At 46.8% G+C, this 15,302-nt stretch overlaps 4 non-coding genes across 4 annotated transcripts; all 4 read left to right on the top strand.

Moving 5' to 3' along the window:
* Positions 1–4,379: 4,379 nt before the first annotated feature.
* On the top strand, positions 4,380–4,451 carry TRNAD-GUC (transfer RNA aspartic acid (anticodon GUC)). The gene has a single exon. It is a non-coding gene; the product is annotated as a tRNA-Asp (tRNA).
* A 307-nt stretch (positions 4,452–4,758) lies between these two features.
* Positions 4,759–4,830, top strand: TRNAD-GUC (transfer RNA aspartic acid (anticodon GUC)). Its single transcript has one exon. It is a non-coding gene; the product is annotated as a tRNA-Asp (tRNA).
* Positions 4,831–5,066: 236 nt separating this feature from the next.
* Positions 5,067–5,138, top strand: TRNAD-GUC (transfer RNA aspartic acid (anticodon GUC)). Its single transcript has one exon. It is a non-coding gene; the product is annotated as a tRNA-Asp (tRNA).
* A 3,105-nt stretch (positions 5,139–8,243) lies between these two features.
* TRNAD-GUC (transfer RNA aspartic acid (anticodon GUC)) lies at positions 8,244–8,315 on the top strand. The gene has a single exon. It is a non-coding gene; the product is annotated as a tRNA-Asp (tRNA).
* The last annotated feature ends 6,987 nt before the right edge of the window (positions 8,316–15,302 follow it).

Raw genomic sequence — 15,302 nt, 5'->3', positions numbered from 1 at the left:
GCTGCTCTTCAAAAAGGGGTGTATCATACGTAGATCCCTTGGAACAAGGCAAAGCTGAAAAATAAAGCAGAGAAGAGCGCAGCCGGACTCAAGTGAAGAAAGTTTTATTCAATTATACAATTAAAAGCACAATAAATATCCTGCGTACCAGATTAAAATAAAGTAGAAGCGTTTAAAACATGAACTGTTGGTAAATCAAATTACCACTCCACAGGTCGCTCATTCAGGAAAGCCAAATCCTTGTCAAACGTCCTTAGCTATTCCTTTCGTGTAGCGGTGTGAGCAAGAAATCAGCTGTGAACTGCTGAAGAATGCCGGTTGAGAAACACTGGCTTAGAGCATGACTTTAAAAAAAAGTGAAACAGTGAGTGGGTACAAACCTCCAAGGCTTCAAGACGCTTATTTATCACACTGCTCTTCTGCTTATTAACCTTCTGAGGAGTCTTTTCTTTGGTATTTTTAAGGCTGTTTTTGAGAATCTCTTTTGAAGAGCCTTCTTTCCTATGGTGGAATGCTGGTTGCGTCCAAGCAATATTCTAGAAGACGTGATGGAAGTATTCTACCTTTTTTAAAGAATCAATAAAGAGTCTACTGGGAAAATACCACTGGGACAACATATCTAATGTACATTCAGCACTTAGCTCATATGACGCTCATTTGATGCTATATCAAGAGCCAAGAAAACTAGTGCAGAAGGAGGAAAACAATTAAGAAACCAGCAACCTCTTGAGAAAGTTCCCACGCTAGTGAACGAAACGGCCGTCGAGGATTCCTATTGATGCTACACTGCACTGACAGTGACGATTACAGACTTCCGGTAGCAACCGGAACCGGCATTCTTCAGCAGTTCACAGCTGATTTCTTGCTCACACCGCTACACGAAAGGAATAGCTAAGGACGTTTGACAAGGATTTGGCTTTCCTGAATGAGCGACCTGTGGAGTGGTAATTTGATTTACCAACAGTTCATGTTTTAAACGCTTCTACTTTATTTTAATCTGGTACGCAGGATATTTATTGTGCTTTTAATTGTATAATTGAATAAAACTTTCTTCACTTGAGTCCGGCTGCGCTCTTCTCTGCTTTATTTTTCACTCCTGTATACTCGCATCTCAATATTCAGGGTTATGTCCCTTTAAATGTTTCTAGTCTTGTGTTTGTAAATGACTCTTCCTGCTTTATCCCAAGCGCTGGAGCTGAAACGCTGGACATGAAATGTTATTGCACCAATTACAAATATAGAAAAACAGACACAAGTGACAGACATTTAAATATTATTTTCAGTAATAGGAATAGAATATATTGTGCATATAAAAGTGCACAAAGCAAACATTATATTTTTGCATAAGATGTTTTTTCTAAACTGCATATCTGTACACAAATGTCTAATTTCCTCACCCACAAACCTACTAAAGCTGGTTTATTCAGCAGACAAGCACATTAAACAAATAAACCTTTTATAGATGCACAAAGAGAAAAGTATTTCAGGTCCTTTTTAATACAAACACTTCACCTAGGACCTTGGTCTTTCCACAGTTACACAATCTGCAGTTGGCGCGTTTCTGCACAATGCCTATGTTTTGGGTCTGTCTGTGCCAGTGAAGGTCCCAGAAATACCTTACAGGGGCAATGTTCACATACAAACCTGTTGTGCGTGTATATTTGCCACTGGTGTGTGAGTATGTAGGTTTACTGGGCAATACATTTGTATTTACATTCTTATTTTTAAAGGTTTACTCCATCTCCCCAATGACCCTTCAATACATTGTGTCTAGATGTAGAGGGTTATGTGTGCTATAAAGCAGCTGCTTAAATCACAAAAACTGTTAGCACCAATACTAGAGGTTGTTTTAATCTCTTTAAAGGGACAGTATACACTCATTTAACTGCATGTAATAGACACTACTATAAAGAATAAGATGCACAGATACTGATATAAAAATCCAGTATTAAACTGTTTAAAAACTTACTTAGAAGCTCTCAGTTTAGCTCTGTTGAAAAGGTAGCTGGAAAGCCCACTGCAAGTGGCAAATAAGACTCTCCCCCCCCCCTCCCCCTTCTTTTGCATATGAAAAGACCCTTTACACAAACAGGAGCAAGCTGGAGAAGGTAGCTGACGGTATTCACATAAAACTTTGGGGCTTGGTTAGGAGTCTGAAAATCAAAGCAATGTTATTTAAAAATAAGCAAAACTATACATTTAAAAAAAAAAACTTTATGGGCTATATAAATAGATCATCTACAAAACATGCATGCAAAGAAAAAAATGAGTGAATAATGTCCCTTTAATAGTCATTATAGTCTATAAATACAGCTTCTCAAGCTGAAACGCGTTAGTTTATCACCAGTATAGTCACAGAGTCTATCACTTTCTTGTTTATTATGTTTTTAATCTTGTGACAATAAAGTTTTAATGGGTGCTGGTCTGGAGTACCGTTTATTTAAGTGACTATTTCCAGCACTAGGGTTCACTTGTCATCACCTCACTGCACAACAGTCATATGATGAAATTGAGAGTAGCTGAGAAGTGTCATCACCTCACTGTGTGGATCATATGATGAGATTAAGAATAGCTGAGAAGTATCATCACCTCACTGAGTGGATCATATGATGAGATTAAGAATAGCTGAGAAGTGTCATCACCTCACTGAGTGGATCATATGATGAGATTAAGAATAGCTGAGAAGTATCATCACCTCACTGAGTGGATCATATGATGAGATTAAGAATAGCTGAGAAGTGTCATCACCTCACTGAGTGGATCATATGATGAGATTAAGAATAGCTGAGAAGTGTCATCACCTCACTGAGTGGATCATATGATGAGATTAAGAATAGCTGAGAAGTGTCATCACCTCACTGAGTGGATCATATGATGAGATTAAGAATAGCTGAGAAGTGTCATCACCTCACTGAGTGGATCATATGATGAGATTAAGAATAGCTGAGAAGTGTCATCACCTCACTGAGTGGATCATATGATGAGATTAAGAATAGCTGAGAAGTGTCATCACCTCACTGAGTGGATCATATGATGAGATTAAGAATAGCTGGGGTGTCATCACCTCACTGAGTGAATCATATAATAAGATTGAGAGTAGCTGAGAAGTATGGGGCGCACAGCTTCATGTACAGAGCACACTGGCCTAAAACGGTCCAACCAGAGTCATACTCTCCCATGAGCTGGACTGAGTGTTAGAGTATGCAAGGATATCGGTGAGTATAATTACAAACTGAAATACATCCGAGAGGAGGCCCTACTAAGTTCTGTTTAATGACACATTCAAAATGTGTGCTACAACTTTGTTGGTACCTTAATGATGTGTCTGAGCGCATGTTTTGCTAAACTCTTTTTCCTCTCACATCGTATGGATCATTTACAGCACATATGGGTCATTAACCCTCTACACTAGATTTGTACCACTCACTATTGGCAGTGCCCAGCACAGATGGGTCATTAACCCTCTACACTAGATTTGTACCACTCACTATTGGCATTGCCCAGCACTGATGGGTCATTAACCCTCTACACTAGATTTGTACCACTCACTATTGGCATTGCCCAGCACAGATGGGCCATTAACCCTCTACACTAGATTTGTACCACTCGCTATTGGCATTGCCCAGCACTGATGGGTCATTAACCCTCTACACTAGATTTGTACCACTCACTATTGGCATTGCCCAGCACAGATGGGTCATTAACCCCAGCACATATGAGTCATTAACCCTCTACACTAGATCTGTACCACTCACCATTGGCCTTGCCCAGCACAGATGGGTCATTAACCCTCTACACTAGATCTGTACCACTCACCATTAGCATTGCCCAGCACAGATGGGTCATTAACCCTCTACACTAGATCTGTACCACTCACCATTGGCATTGCCCAGCACAGATGGTTCATTAACCCTCTCCACTAGATCTGTACCACTCAATATTGGCAATACCCAGCATAGATGGGTCATTAACCCTCTACACTAGATTTTTTTCCCACTCACCATTGGCATTGACCAGCACAGATGGGTCATTAACGCTCTACACTAGATATGTACCACTTACCATTGGCATTTCCCTGCACAGATGGGTCATTAAAGCTCTACACTAGATATGTACCACTTACCATTGTCATTGCCCAGCACAGATAGGTCAGGGGTTTTACTGAAATGTGACAAACCATAGACTGGACCCTTAAGTGAGAAGACCAATATTTGTCAGAGCATGGGCCCTGACTTATTAGGGTCAAATATGGGCCTTCTTCCTGCCCTCAGTTTCCTTTAGAACTTGATGCACATGATCCTTTTGTTTGGTAAAAATGTATGTGATGTCATCCTCTTGGATTCCATATGAACAGTGATTCAGCCCCAGTTTGCAGCCAATCCTCGTTAGTATAGTGGTGAGTATCCCCGCCTGTCACGCGGGAGACCGGGGTTCGATTCCCCGACGGGGAGGCAACTTTTTATAGTTACACGTAACGTTTTTCATACCGTATATTTTTTATATATATATATATATATATATATATATATTTACAGCTTAAATATTGTAATTGCATAATTACTTAAATATATTTTTTTACCGAAATTCCATGAAAAACTTGCAAATTGTGTTCGATGTTCTATCTATATATAATATACAGATCGAGGGTATTTAATGTATTAATATTTCTATAATATATCTATATAATATCCTCACTAGTCTCTAGACATGTATGTACAACCTATAACTACATAGGAATTAGAACACGTCACAAGCCAGTCCTCGTTAGTATAGTGGTGAGTATCCCCGCCTGTCACGCGGGAGACCGGGGTTCGATTCCCCGACGGGGAGGCTAAACTTTTAATTCATTCATTTAGTTTATGCCATGAAATAATTAACTGATTTTTATTTTTTATATAGATTGTATATAGAATAGCAACAAATATAGTTAGATATGAATTTAGATTATATCTGTAGATAACTATTGCAGAGGGGAATTACCAGAATAAACTGTCCATGCGTTATTGCGGTTTTAGACAGCTACCGTCATTATAAGACATGTTTCTGCAGAAGGCTTTTCCAGCCAATCCTCGTTAGTATAGTGGTGAGTATCCCCGCCTGTCACGCGGGAGACCGGGGTTCGATTCCCCGACGGGGAGGTTAATACTTTTATTGACATATGATGTACATGAAATTATTTACTATTTAAATGTTACAATTGGCCATACAGTATTTTATTTTGCGATATTTCAATGAAAAATTTGGAATGAGAAATAAAATGTGAATTTCCCCCTATATGTTATTAACTGCCCTATAGATATATCTATAAACAAAGGGAGTGTGTTTTACTTTGATATTTATAGAATTTCTTTATTTTAGGGTTACACAGACAGGGGTAGTGTTGGGGTTACACAGACAGGGGTAGTGTTGGGGTTACACAGTCAGGGACCAGGTTAGTGTTGGGGCTCAGGGTTAGTGTTGGGGTTATACAGTCAGGGGTAGTGTTGGGGCTCAGAGTTAGTGTTGGGGTTATACAGTCAGGGACCAGGTTAGTGTTGGGGCTCAGGGTTAGTGTTGAAGTTATACAGCCAGGGGTAGTGTTGCGGTTACATAGTCAGGGTTAGAGTTGGGGCTCAGGGTTAGTGTTGAAGTTACCAGCCAGGGGTAGTGTTGCGGTTACATAGTCAGGGTTAGTGTTGTGGCTCAGGGTTAGTGTTGGGGTTATACAGTCAGGGGTAGTGTTGGGGCTCAGGGTTAGTGTTGGGGTTACATAGTCAGGGTTAGTGTTGGGGCTCAGGGGTAGTGTTGGGGTTATACATTCAGGGATAGTGTTGGGGCTCAGGGTTAGTGTTGGGGTTATACAGTCAGGGGTAGTGTTGGGGCTCAGGGGTAGTGTTGGGGTTACATAGTCAGGGTTAGTGTTGGGGCTCAGGGGTAGTGTTGGGGTTATACAGTCAGAGGTAGTGTTGGGGCTCAGGGTTTGTGTTGGGGTTACACAGACAGGGGTAGTGTTGGGGTTATATATTCAGGGGTAGCGTTGGGGCTCAGAGATAGTGTTGGGGTTACACAGTCAGGGTTAGAGTTGGGGCTCAGGGTTAGTGTTGGGGTTATACAGTCAGGGGTAGTGTTGGGGTTACATAGTAAGGGTTAGTGTTGGGGCTCAGGGTTAGTGTTGGGGTTATACAGTCAGGGGTAGTGTTGGGGTTACACAGTCAGGGTTAGAGTTGGGGCTCAGGGTTAGTGTTGGGGTTATACAGTCAGGGGTAGTGTTGGGGTTACACAGTCAGGGTTAGAGTTGGGGCTCAGGGTTAGTGTTGGGGTTATACAGTCAGGGGTAGTGTTGGGGCTCAGGGTTAGTGTTGGGGTTATACAGTCAGGGACCAGGTTAGTGTTGGGGCTCAGGGTTAGTGTTGGAGTTATACAGCCAGGGGTAGTGTTGCGGTTACATAGTCAGGGTTAGTGTTGTGGCTCAGGGTTAGTGTTGGGGTTATACAGTCAGGGGTAGTGTTGGGGCTCAGGGTTAGTGTTGGGGTTACATAGTCAGGGTTAGTGTTGGGGCTCAGGGGTAGTGTTGGGGTTTTACATTCAGGGGTAGTGTTGGGGCTCAGGGTTAGTTTTGGGGTTATACAGTCAGGGGTAGTGTTGGGGCTCAGGGTTTGTGTTGGGGTTACACAGACAGGGGTAGTGTTGGGGTTATACATTCAGGGGTAGCGTTGGGGCTCAGGGATAGTGTTGGGGTTACACAGTCAGGGTTAGAGTTGGGGCTCAGGGTTAGTGTTGGGGTTATACATTCAGGGGTAGCGTTGGGGCTCAGGGATAGTGTTGGGGTTACATAGTCAGGGTTAGAGTTGGGGCTCAGGGTTAGTGTTGGGGTTATACAGTCAGGGGTAGTGTTGGGGTTACATAGTAAGGGTTAGTGTTGGGGCTCAGGGTTAGTGTTGGGGTTATACAGTCAGGGGTAGTGTTGGGGTTACATAGTAAGGGTTAGAGTTGGGGCTCAGGGTTAGTGTTGGGGTTATACAGTCAGGGGTAGTGTTGGGGTTACACAGTCAGGGTTAGAGTTGGGGCTCAGGGTTATTGTTGGGGTTATACAGTCAGGGGTAGTGTTGGGGTTATACAGTCAGGGGTAGTGTTGGGGTTACATAGTAAGGGTTAGTGTTGGGGCTCAGGGTTAGTGTTGGGGTTATACAGTCAGGGGTAGAGTTGAGGCTCAGGGTTAGTGTTGGGGTTATACAGTCAGGGTTAGTGTTGGGGTTATACAGTCAGGGGTAGTGTTGGGGTTATACAGTCAGGGGTAGTGTTGGGGTTATACAGTCAGGGGTAGTGTTGGGGTTACACAGTCAGGGTTAGAGTTGGGGCTCAGGGTTAGTGTTAGGGTTATACAGTCAGGGGTAGAGTTGAGGCTCAGGGTTAGTGTTGGGGTTATACAGTCAGGGTTAGTGTTGGGGTTATACAGTCAGGGGTAGAGTTGAGGCTCAGGGTTAGTGTTGGGGTTATACAGTCAGGGTTAGTGTTGGGGTTATACAGTCAGGGGTAGTGTTGGGGTTATACAGTCAGGGGTAGTGTTGGGGTTACACAGTCAGGGTTAGAGTTGGGGCTCAGGGTTAGTGTTGGGGTTATACAGTCAGGGGTAGTGTTGGGGTTACACAGTCAGGGTTAGAGTTGGGGCTCAGGGTTAGTGTTGGGGTTATACAGTCAGGGGTAGTGTTGGGGTTATGCAGTCAGGGTTAGAGTTGGGGCTCAGGGTTAGTGTTGGGGTTATACAGTCAGGGGTAGTGTTGGGGTTACACAGTCAGGGTTAGAGTTGGGGCTCAGGGTTAGTGTTGGGGTTATACAGTCAGGGGTAGTGTTGGGGTTACGCAGTCAGGGTTAGAGTTGGGGCTCAGGGTTAGTGTTGGGGTTATACAGTCAGGGGTAGTGTTGGGGTTACACAGTCAGGGTTAGAGTTGGGGCTCAGGGTTAGTGTTGGGGTTATACAGTCAGGGGTAGTGTTGGGGTTACGCAGTCAGGGTTAGAGTTGGGGCTCAGGGTTAGTGTTGGGGTTATACAGTCAGGGGTAGTGTTGGGGTTACACAGTCAGGGTTAGAGTTGGGGCTCAGGGTTAGTGTTGGGGTTATACAGTCAGGGGTAGTGTTGGGGTTACGCAGTCAGGAGTAATTATAGAATTACTTTATAAGTAAGACTGATGACTCTCTAGTTAACTGCGCATGCCTGACTCATGTCACCAAATAACTACACAAGAATGAGGGTTGCATCTAAGCCAATCCTCGTTAGTATAGTGGTGAGTATCCCCGCCTGTCACGCGGGAGACCGGGGTTCGATTCCCCGACGGGGAGGCATATTTTTTTTTCCCCAATAGATTGATAACGTTATTGACATAATTAACAAAAGTGTCCCTCAGATTCCCAGCTACATGATCATTTGTCACTAACTGCCTCTAGCTACTGTATTTGTGGTCCTGCACTGCCTGGTTTCATGAGCTTATTATTGGGCTGCTATTTGAGTCATGTGACCTGACTTTATACCTGTACATATTACTTATATAATTACAAATAGTATTTTATATTTATATAAAGTAATTACCCTTTAAAATGTAACAAAACTGCTCTTGATATAACAGTTTAGCTATGATAGAAATTATAGTCATCAAACTAAATAAATGAAATGGAAATTTAACAATTTAATCAATGAATCCATTAATTGTGCAGAATTAATGTTACTTGAAGTAAAACTTAAAAAATAAAATAATAATAATAAAAACAAATGTTTTATTTATAGTAAAGATCTCCTAAATAAAGTTTATTTACTGTGAGAAGTTCAGAAAGAAAAAAAATAATTCGCCCGAATAGGGACTTGAACCCTAGACCCTCAGATTAAAAGTCTGATGCTCTACCGACTGAGCTATCCGGGCTTCATTGAAAGTTAAGGCATGCTCAATATAATTAAATAGAGTAATAAGAATACACAAGTTTTATTTCAAAGTATAGTTGGCCACACTTCATAATATAAGTTCGGTGTGGGGGCTAGTGTTGGGGTGACGCAGTCATGGGTAGTGTTGGGGTGACGCAGTCATGGGTAGTGTTGGGGTGACGCAGTCATGGGTAGTGTTGGGGTGACACAGTCATGGGTAGTGTTGGGGTGACACAGTCATGGGTAGTGTTGGGGTGACACAGTCATGGGTAGTGTTGGGGTGACACAGTCAGGGGTAGTGCTTGGGGTTACACAGTCAGGGGTAGTGTTGGGGTGACACAGTCAGGGGTAGTGTTGAGGTGACACAGTCAGGGGTTTGTGTTGGGACTCAAGGTTAGTGTTGGGGTGACACAGCCAGGGTTAGTGTTGGGGCTCAGGGGTAGTGTTGTGGTTAGGGATAGTGTTGGAATAGTGTTGGGGTGACACAGTCAGGGGTTAGTGTTGGGGTTACACAGTCAGAGTTAGTGTTGGGGCTCAGGGTTAGTGTTGGGGTAACACAGTCAGGGGTAGTGTTGGGGTTACACAGTCAGGGGTAGTGCTTGGGGTTACACAGTCAGGGGTAGTGTTGGGGTGACACAGTCAGGGGTAGTGTTGGGGTTACACAGTCAGGGGTAGTGCTTGGGGTTACACAGTCAGGGGTAGTGTTGGGGTAACACAGTCAGGGGTAGTGTTGGGGTTACACAGTCAGGGGTAGTGCTTGGGGTTACACAGTCAGGGGTTAGTGTTGGGTTACACAACCAGAGTTAGTGTTGGGGCTCAGGGGTAGTGCTTGGGGTTACACAGACAGGGGTAGTGTTGGGGTTACACAGTCAGGGTTAGTGTTGGGGTTATACAGTCAGGGGTTGTGTTGTGGTTACACAGTCAGGGGTAGTGTTGGGGTGACACAGGTTGTGTTGGGGTTACACAGTCAGGGTTAGTGTTGGGGCTCAGGGGTAGTGTTGTGGGGGGTAGTGTTGGGGTGACACAGTCAGGGGTAGTGCTTGGGGTTACACAGTCAGGGGTAGTGTTGGGGTGACACAGTCAGGGGTTAGTGTTGGGGTTACACAGTCAGAGTTAGTGTTGGGGTTCAGGGTTAGTGTTGGAGTAACACAGTCAGGGGTAGTGCTTGGGGTTACACAGTCAGGAGTAGTGTTGGGATGACACAGTCAGGGGTTATTGTTGGGGTAACACAGTCAGAGTTAGTGTTGGGGTTCAGGGTTAGTGTTGGGGTGACACAGTCAGGGGTAGTGCTTGGGGTTACACAGTCAGGAGTAGTGTTGGGGTGACACAGTCAGGGGTTAGTGTTGCGGTTACACAGCCAGAGTTAGTGTTGGGGCTCAGGGGTAGTGCTTGGGGTTACACAGTCATGGGTAGTGTTGGGGTGACACAGTCAGGGTTAGTATTGGGGCTCAGGGGTAGTGTTGTGGTTAGGGATAGTGTTGGGGTAGTGTTGGGGTGACACAGTTAGGGGTTAGTGTTGTGGTTACACAGTCAGGGTTAGTGTTGGGGCTCAAGGGTAGTGTTGTGGTTACACAGTTAGGGGTTAGTGTTGTGGTTACACAGTCAGGGGTAGTGTTGGGGTGACACAGTCAGGGGTAGAGCTTGGGGTTACACAGTCACGGGTAGTATTGGGGTGACACAGTCAGGGGTAGTGTTGGGGTGACACAGTCAGGGTTAGTGTTGGGGCTCAGGGGTAGTGTTGTGGCTAGGGATAGTGTTGGAATAGTGTTGGGGTGACACAGTCAGGGGTTAGTGTTGGGGTTACACAGTCAGAGTTAGTGTTAGGGCTCAGGTGTAGTGTGTTGTGGTTACACAATCAGGGGTAGTGTAGGGGTGACACAGTCAGGGGTAGTGCTTGGGGTTACACAGAGTTAGTGTTGGGGCTCACGGTTAGTGTTGGGGTAACACAGTCAGGGGTAGTGTTGGGGTGACACAGTCAGGGGTAGTGATTGGGGTTACACAGTCAGGGGTAGTGTTGGGGTGACCCAGTCAGGGTTAGTGTTGTGGTGAGTGATAGTGTTGGAATAGTGTTGGGGTGACACAGTCAGGGGTAGTGCTTGGGATTACAAGTCAGAGTTAGTGTTGGGGCTCAGGGATAGTGTTGGGGTAACACACTTCATAATATAAGTTCGGTGTGGGGGCTAGTGTTGGGGTGACACAGTCAGGGGTAGTGTTGGGGTGACACAGTCATGGGTAGTGTTGGGGTGACACAGTCAGGGGTAGTGCTTGGGGTTACACAGTCAGGGGTAGTGTTGGGGTGACACAGTCAGGGGTAGTGTTGAGGTGACACAGTCAGGGGTTTGTGTTGGGACTCAAGGTTAGTGTTGGGGTGACACAGCCAGGGTTAGTGTTGGGGCTCAGGGGTAGTGTTGTGGTTAGGGATAGTGTTGGAATAGTGTTGGGGTGACACAGTCAGGGGTTAGTGTTGGGGTTACACAGTCAGAGTTAGTGTTGGGGCTCAGGGTTAGTGTTGGGGTAACACAGTCAGGGGTAGTGTTGGGGTTACACAGTCAGGGGTAGTGCTTGGGGTTACACAGTCAGGGGTAGTGTTGGGGTGACACAGTCAGGGGTTAGTGTTGGGTTACACAACCAGAGTTAGTGTTGGGGCTCAGGGGTAGTGCTTGGGGTTACACAGACAGGGGTAGTGTTGGGGTTACACAGTCAGGGTTAGTGTTGGGGTTATACAGTCAGGGGTTGTGTTGTGGTTACACAGTCAGGGGTAGTGTTGGGGTGACACAGGTTGTGTTGGGGTTACACAGTCAGGGTTAGTGTTGGGGCTCAGGGGTAGTGTTGTGGGGGGTAGTTTTGGGGTGACACAGTCAGGGGTAGTGCTTGGGGTTACACAGTCAGGGGTAGTGTTGGGGTGACACAGTCAGGGGTTAGTGTTGGGGTTACACAGTCAGAGTTAGTGTTGGGGTTCAGGGTTAGTGTTGGAGTAACACAGTCAGGGGTAGTGCTTGGGGTTACACAGTCAGGAGTAGTGTTGGGATGACACAGTCAGGGGTTATTGTTGGGGTAACACAGTCAGAGTTAGTGTTGGGGTTCAGGGTTAGTGTTGGGGTGACACAGTCAGGGGTAGTGCTTGGGGTTACACAGTCAGGAGTAGTGTTGGGGTGACACAGTCAGGGGTTAGTGTTGCGGTTACACAGCCAGAGTTAGTGTTGGGGCTCAGGGGTAGTGCTTGGGGTTACACAGTCATGGGTAGTGTTGGGGTGACACAGTCAGGGTTAGTATTGGGGCTCAGGGGTAGTGTTGTGGTTAGGGATAGTGTTGGGGTAGTGTTGGGGTGACACAGTTAGGGGTTAGTGTTGTGGTTACACAGTCAGGGTTAGTGTTGGGGCTCAAGGGTAGTGTTGTGGTTACACAGTTAGGGGTTAGTGTTGTGGTTACACAGTCAGGGGTAGTGTTGGGGTGACACAGTCAGGGGTAGAGCTTGGGGTTACACAGTCACGGGTAGTATTGGGGTGACACAGTCAGGGGTAGTGTTGGGGTGACACAGTCAGGGTTAGTGTTGGGGCTCAGGGGTAGTGTTGTGGCTAGGGATAGTGTTGGAATAGTGTTGGGGTGACACAGTCAGGGGTTAGTGTTGGGGTTACACAGTCAGAGTTAGTGTTAGGGCTCAGGTGTAGTGTGTTGTGGTTACACAATCAGGGGTAGTGTAGGGGTGACACAGTCAGGGGTAGTGCTTGGGGTTACACAGAGTTAGTTTTGGGGCTCACGGTTAGTGTTGGGGTAACACAGTCAGGGGTAGTGTTGGGGTGACACAGTCAGGGGTAGTGATTGGGGTTACACAGTCAGGGGTAGTGTTGGGGTGACCCAGTCAGGGTTAGTGTTGTGGTGAGTGATAGTGTTGGAATAGTGTTGGGGTGACACAGTCAGGGGTAGTGCTTGGGATTACAAGTCAGAGTTAGTGTTGGGGCTCAGGGATAGTGTTGGGGTAACACAGTCAGGGGTAGTGTTGGGGTGACGCAGTCAGGGGTAGTGCTTGGGGTTACACAGTCAGGGTAGTGTTGGGGTGACAGAGTCAGGGGTTAGTGTTGGGGTTACACAGCCAGAGTTAGTGTTGGGGCTCAGGGGTAGTGCTTGGGGTTACACAGACAGGGGTAGAGTTGGGGTTACACAGTCAGGGTTAGTGTTGGGGCTCAGGGTTAGTGTGGGGGTTATACAGTCAGGGTTTGTGTTGGGGTTACACAGTCAGGGGTAGTGTTGGGGTGACACAGTCATGGGTTAGTGTTGGGGTTACACAATCAGAGGTTAGTGTTGGGGTTACACAGTCAGGGTTAGTGTTAGGGCTCAGGGCTAGTGTTGTGGTTACACAGTCAGGGGTAGTGTTGCGGTGACACAGTCAGGGGTAGTGCTTGGGGTTACACAGTCAGGGTTAGTGTTGGGGCTCAGGGGTAGTGTTGTGGTTAGGGATATTGTTGGGGTGACACAGTCAGGGGTTAGTGTTGGGGTTACACAGTCAGAGTTAGTGTTCAGGGTTAGTGTTGGGGTAACACAGTCAGGGGTAGTGTCGGGGTGACACAGTCAGGGGTAGTGTTTGAGGTACACAGTCAGGAGTAGTGTTGGGGTGAAACAGTCAGGGGTTAGTGTTGGGGTTACACAGCCAGAGTTAGTGTTGGGGCTCAGGGGTAGTGCTTGGGGTTACACAGTCAGGGGTATTGTTGGAGTGACAGAGTCAGGGTTAGTGTTGGGGCTCAGGGGTAGTGTTGTGGTTACACAGTCAGAGTTAGTGTTGGGGCTCAGGGTTAATGTTGGGGTAACACAGTCAGGGGTAGTGTTGGGGTTACACAGTTAGGGTTTAGTGTTTGGGTGACAGTCAAGGTTAGTGTTGGGGCTCAGGGGTAGTGTTGTGGTTACACAGTTAGGGGTTAGTGTTGGGGTTACACAGTCAGAGTTAGTGTTGGGGCTCAGGGTTAGTGTTAGGGTTACACAGTCAGGGGTAGTGTTGGGGTTACACAGCCAGGGGTAGTGTTGGGGCTCAGGGTTAGTGTTAGGGTTACACAGTCAGAGTTAGTGTTGGGGCTCAGGGTTAGTGCTTGGGGTTACACGGTCAGGGGTAGTGTTGGGGTGACACAGACAGGGTTAGTGTTAGGGTTACACAGCCAGAGTTAGTGTTGGGGCTCAGGGGTAGTGCTTGAGGTTACACAGTCAGGGGTAATGTTGGGGGTTACACAGTTAGGGGTTAGTGTTGGGGTGACAGTCGGGTTTAGTGTTGGGGCTCAGGGGTAGTTTTCTGGTTACACAGTTTGGGGTTAGTTTTGTGGTAACACAGTCAGAGTTGGTGTTGGGGCTCTGGGTTAGTGTTGGGGTAACACTGTTAGGGGTAGTGTTGGGGTGACACATTCAGGGGTAGTGTTGGGGTGACACAGTCAGGGGTAGTGTTGGGGTGACACATTCAGGGGTAGTGTTGGGGTGACACAGTCAGGGGTAGTGTTGGGGTGACACATTCAGGGGTAGTGTTGGGGTGACACAGTCAGGGGTAGTGTTGGGGTGACACATTCAGGGGTAGTGTTGGGGTGACACAGTCAGGGGTAGTGTTGGGGTGACACAGTCAGGGGTAGTTTTGGGGCTCAGGGTTAGTGTTGGGGTGACACAGTCAGGGGTAGTTTTGGGGCTGTAGAGTTAGTCTTGGGGCTCTGGGTTACTGTTGGGGTGACACATTCAGGGGTAGTGTTGGGGTGACACATTCAGGGGTAGTGTTGGAGTGACACAGTCAGGGGTAGTGTTGGGGTGACACATTCAGGGGTAGTGTTGGGGTGACACAGTCAGGGGTAGTGTTGGGGTGACACATTCAGGGGTAGTGTTGGGGTGACACAGTCAGGGGTAGTGTTGGGGTGACATAGTCAGGGGTAGTGTTGGGGCTCAGGGTTAGTGTTGGGGTGACACAGTCAGGGGTAGTGTTGGGGTGACACAGTCAGGGGTAGTGTTGGGGTGACACATTCAGGGGTAGTGTTGGGGTGACACAGTCAGGGTTAGTGTTGGGGTGACACAGTCAGGGGTAGTTTTGGGGCTGTAGAGTTAGTGTTGGGGCTCTGGGTTAGTGTTGGGGTAACACTGTCAGGGGTAGTGTTGGGGTGACACATTCAGGGGTAGTGTTGGAGTGACACAGTCAGGGGTAGTGTTGGGGTGACACATTCAGGGGTAGTGTTGGGGTGACACATTCAGGGGTAGTGTTGGGATGACACAGTCAGGGGTAGTGGTGGGGCTCAGGGTTAGTGTTGGGGTGACACAGTCAGGGGTAGTGTTGGGGTGACACAGTCAGGGGTAGTGTTGAGGTGACACAGTCAGGGGTTTGTGTTGGGGTGACACATTCAGGGGTAGTGTTGGGGTGACACATTCAGGGGTAGTGTTGGGATGACACAGTCAGGGGT

Source organism: Bombina bombina, chromosome 7 (assembly GCF_027579735.1).
Source record: "Bombina bombina isolate aBomBom1 chromosome 7, aBomBom1.pri, whole genome shotgun sequence".
NCBI lineage: Eukaryota > Metazoa > Chordata > Amphibia > Anura > Bombinatoridae > Bombina > Bombina bombina.
The sequence above is the reverse complement of the archived record's forward strand: the minus strand, read 5'-3'. Positions and strand labels throughout refer to the sequence as shown.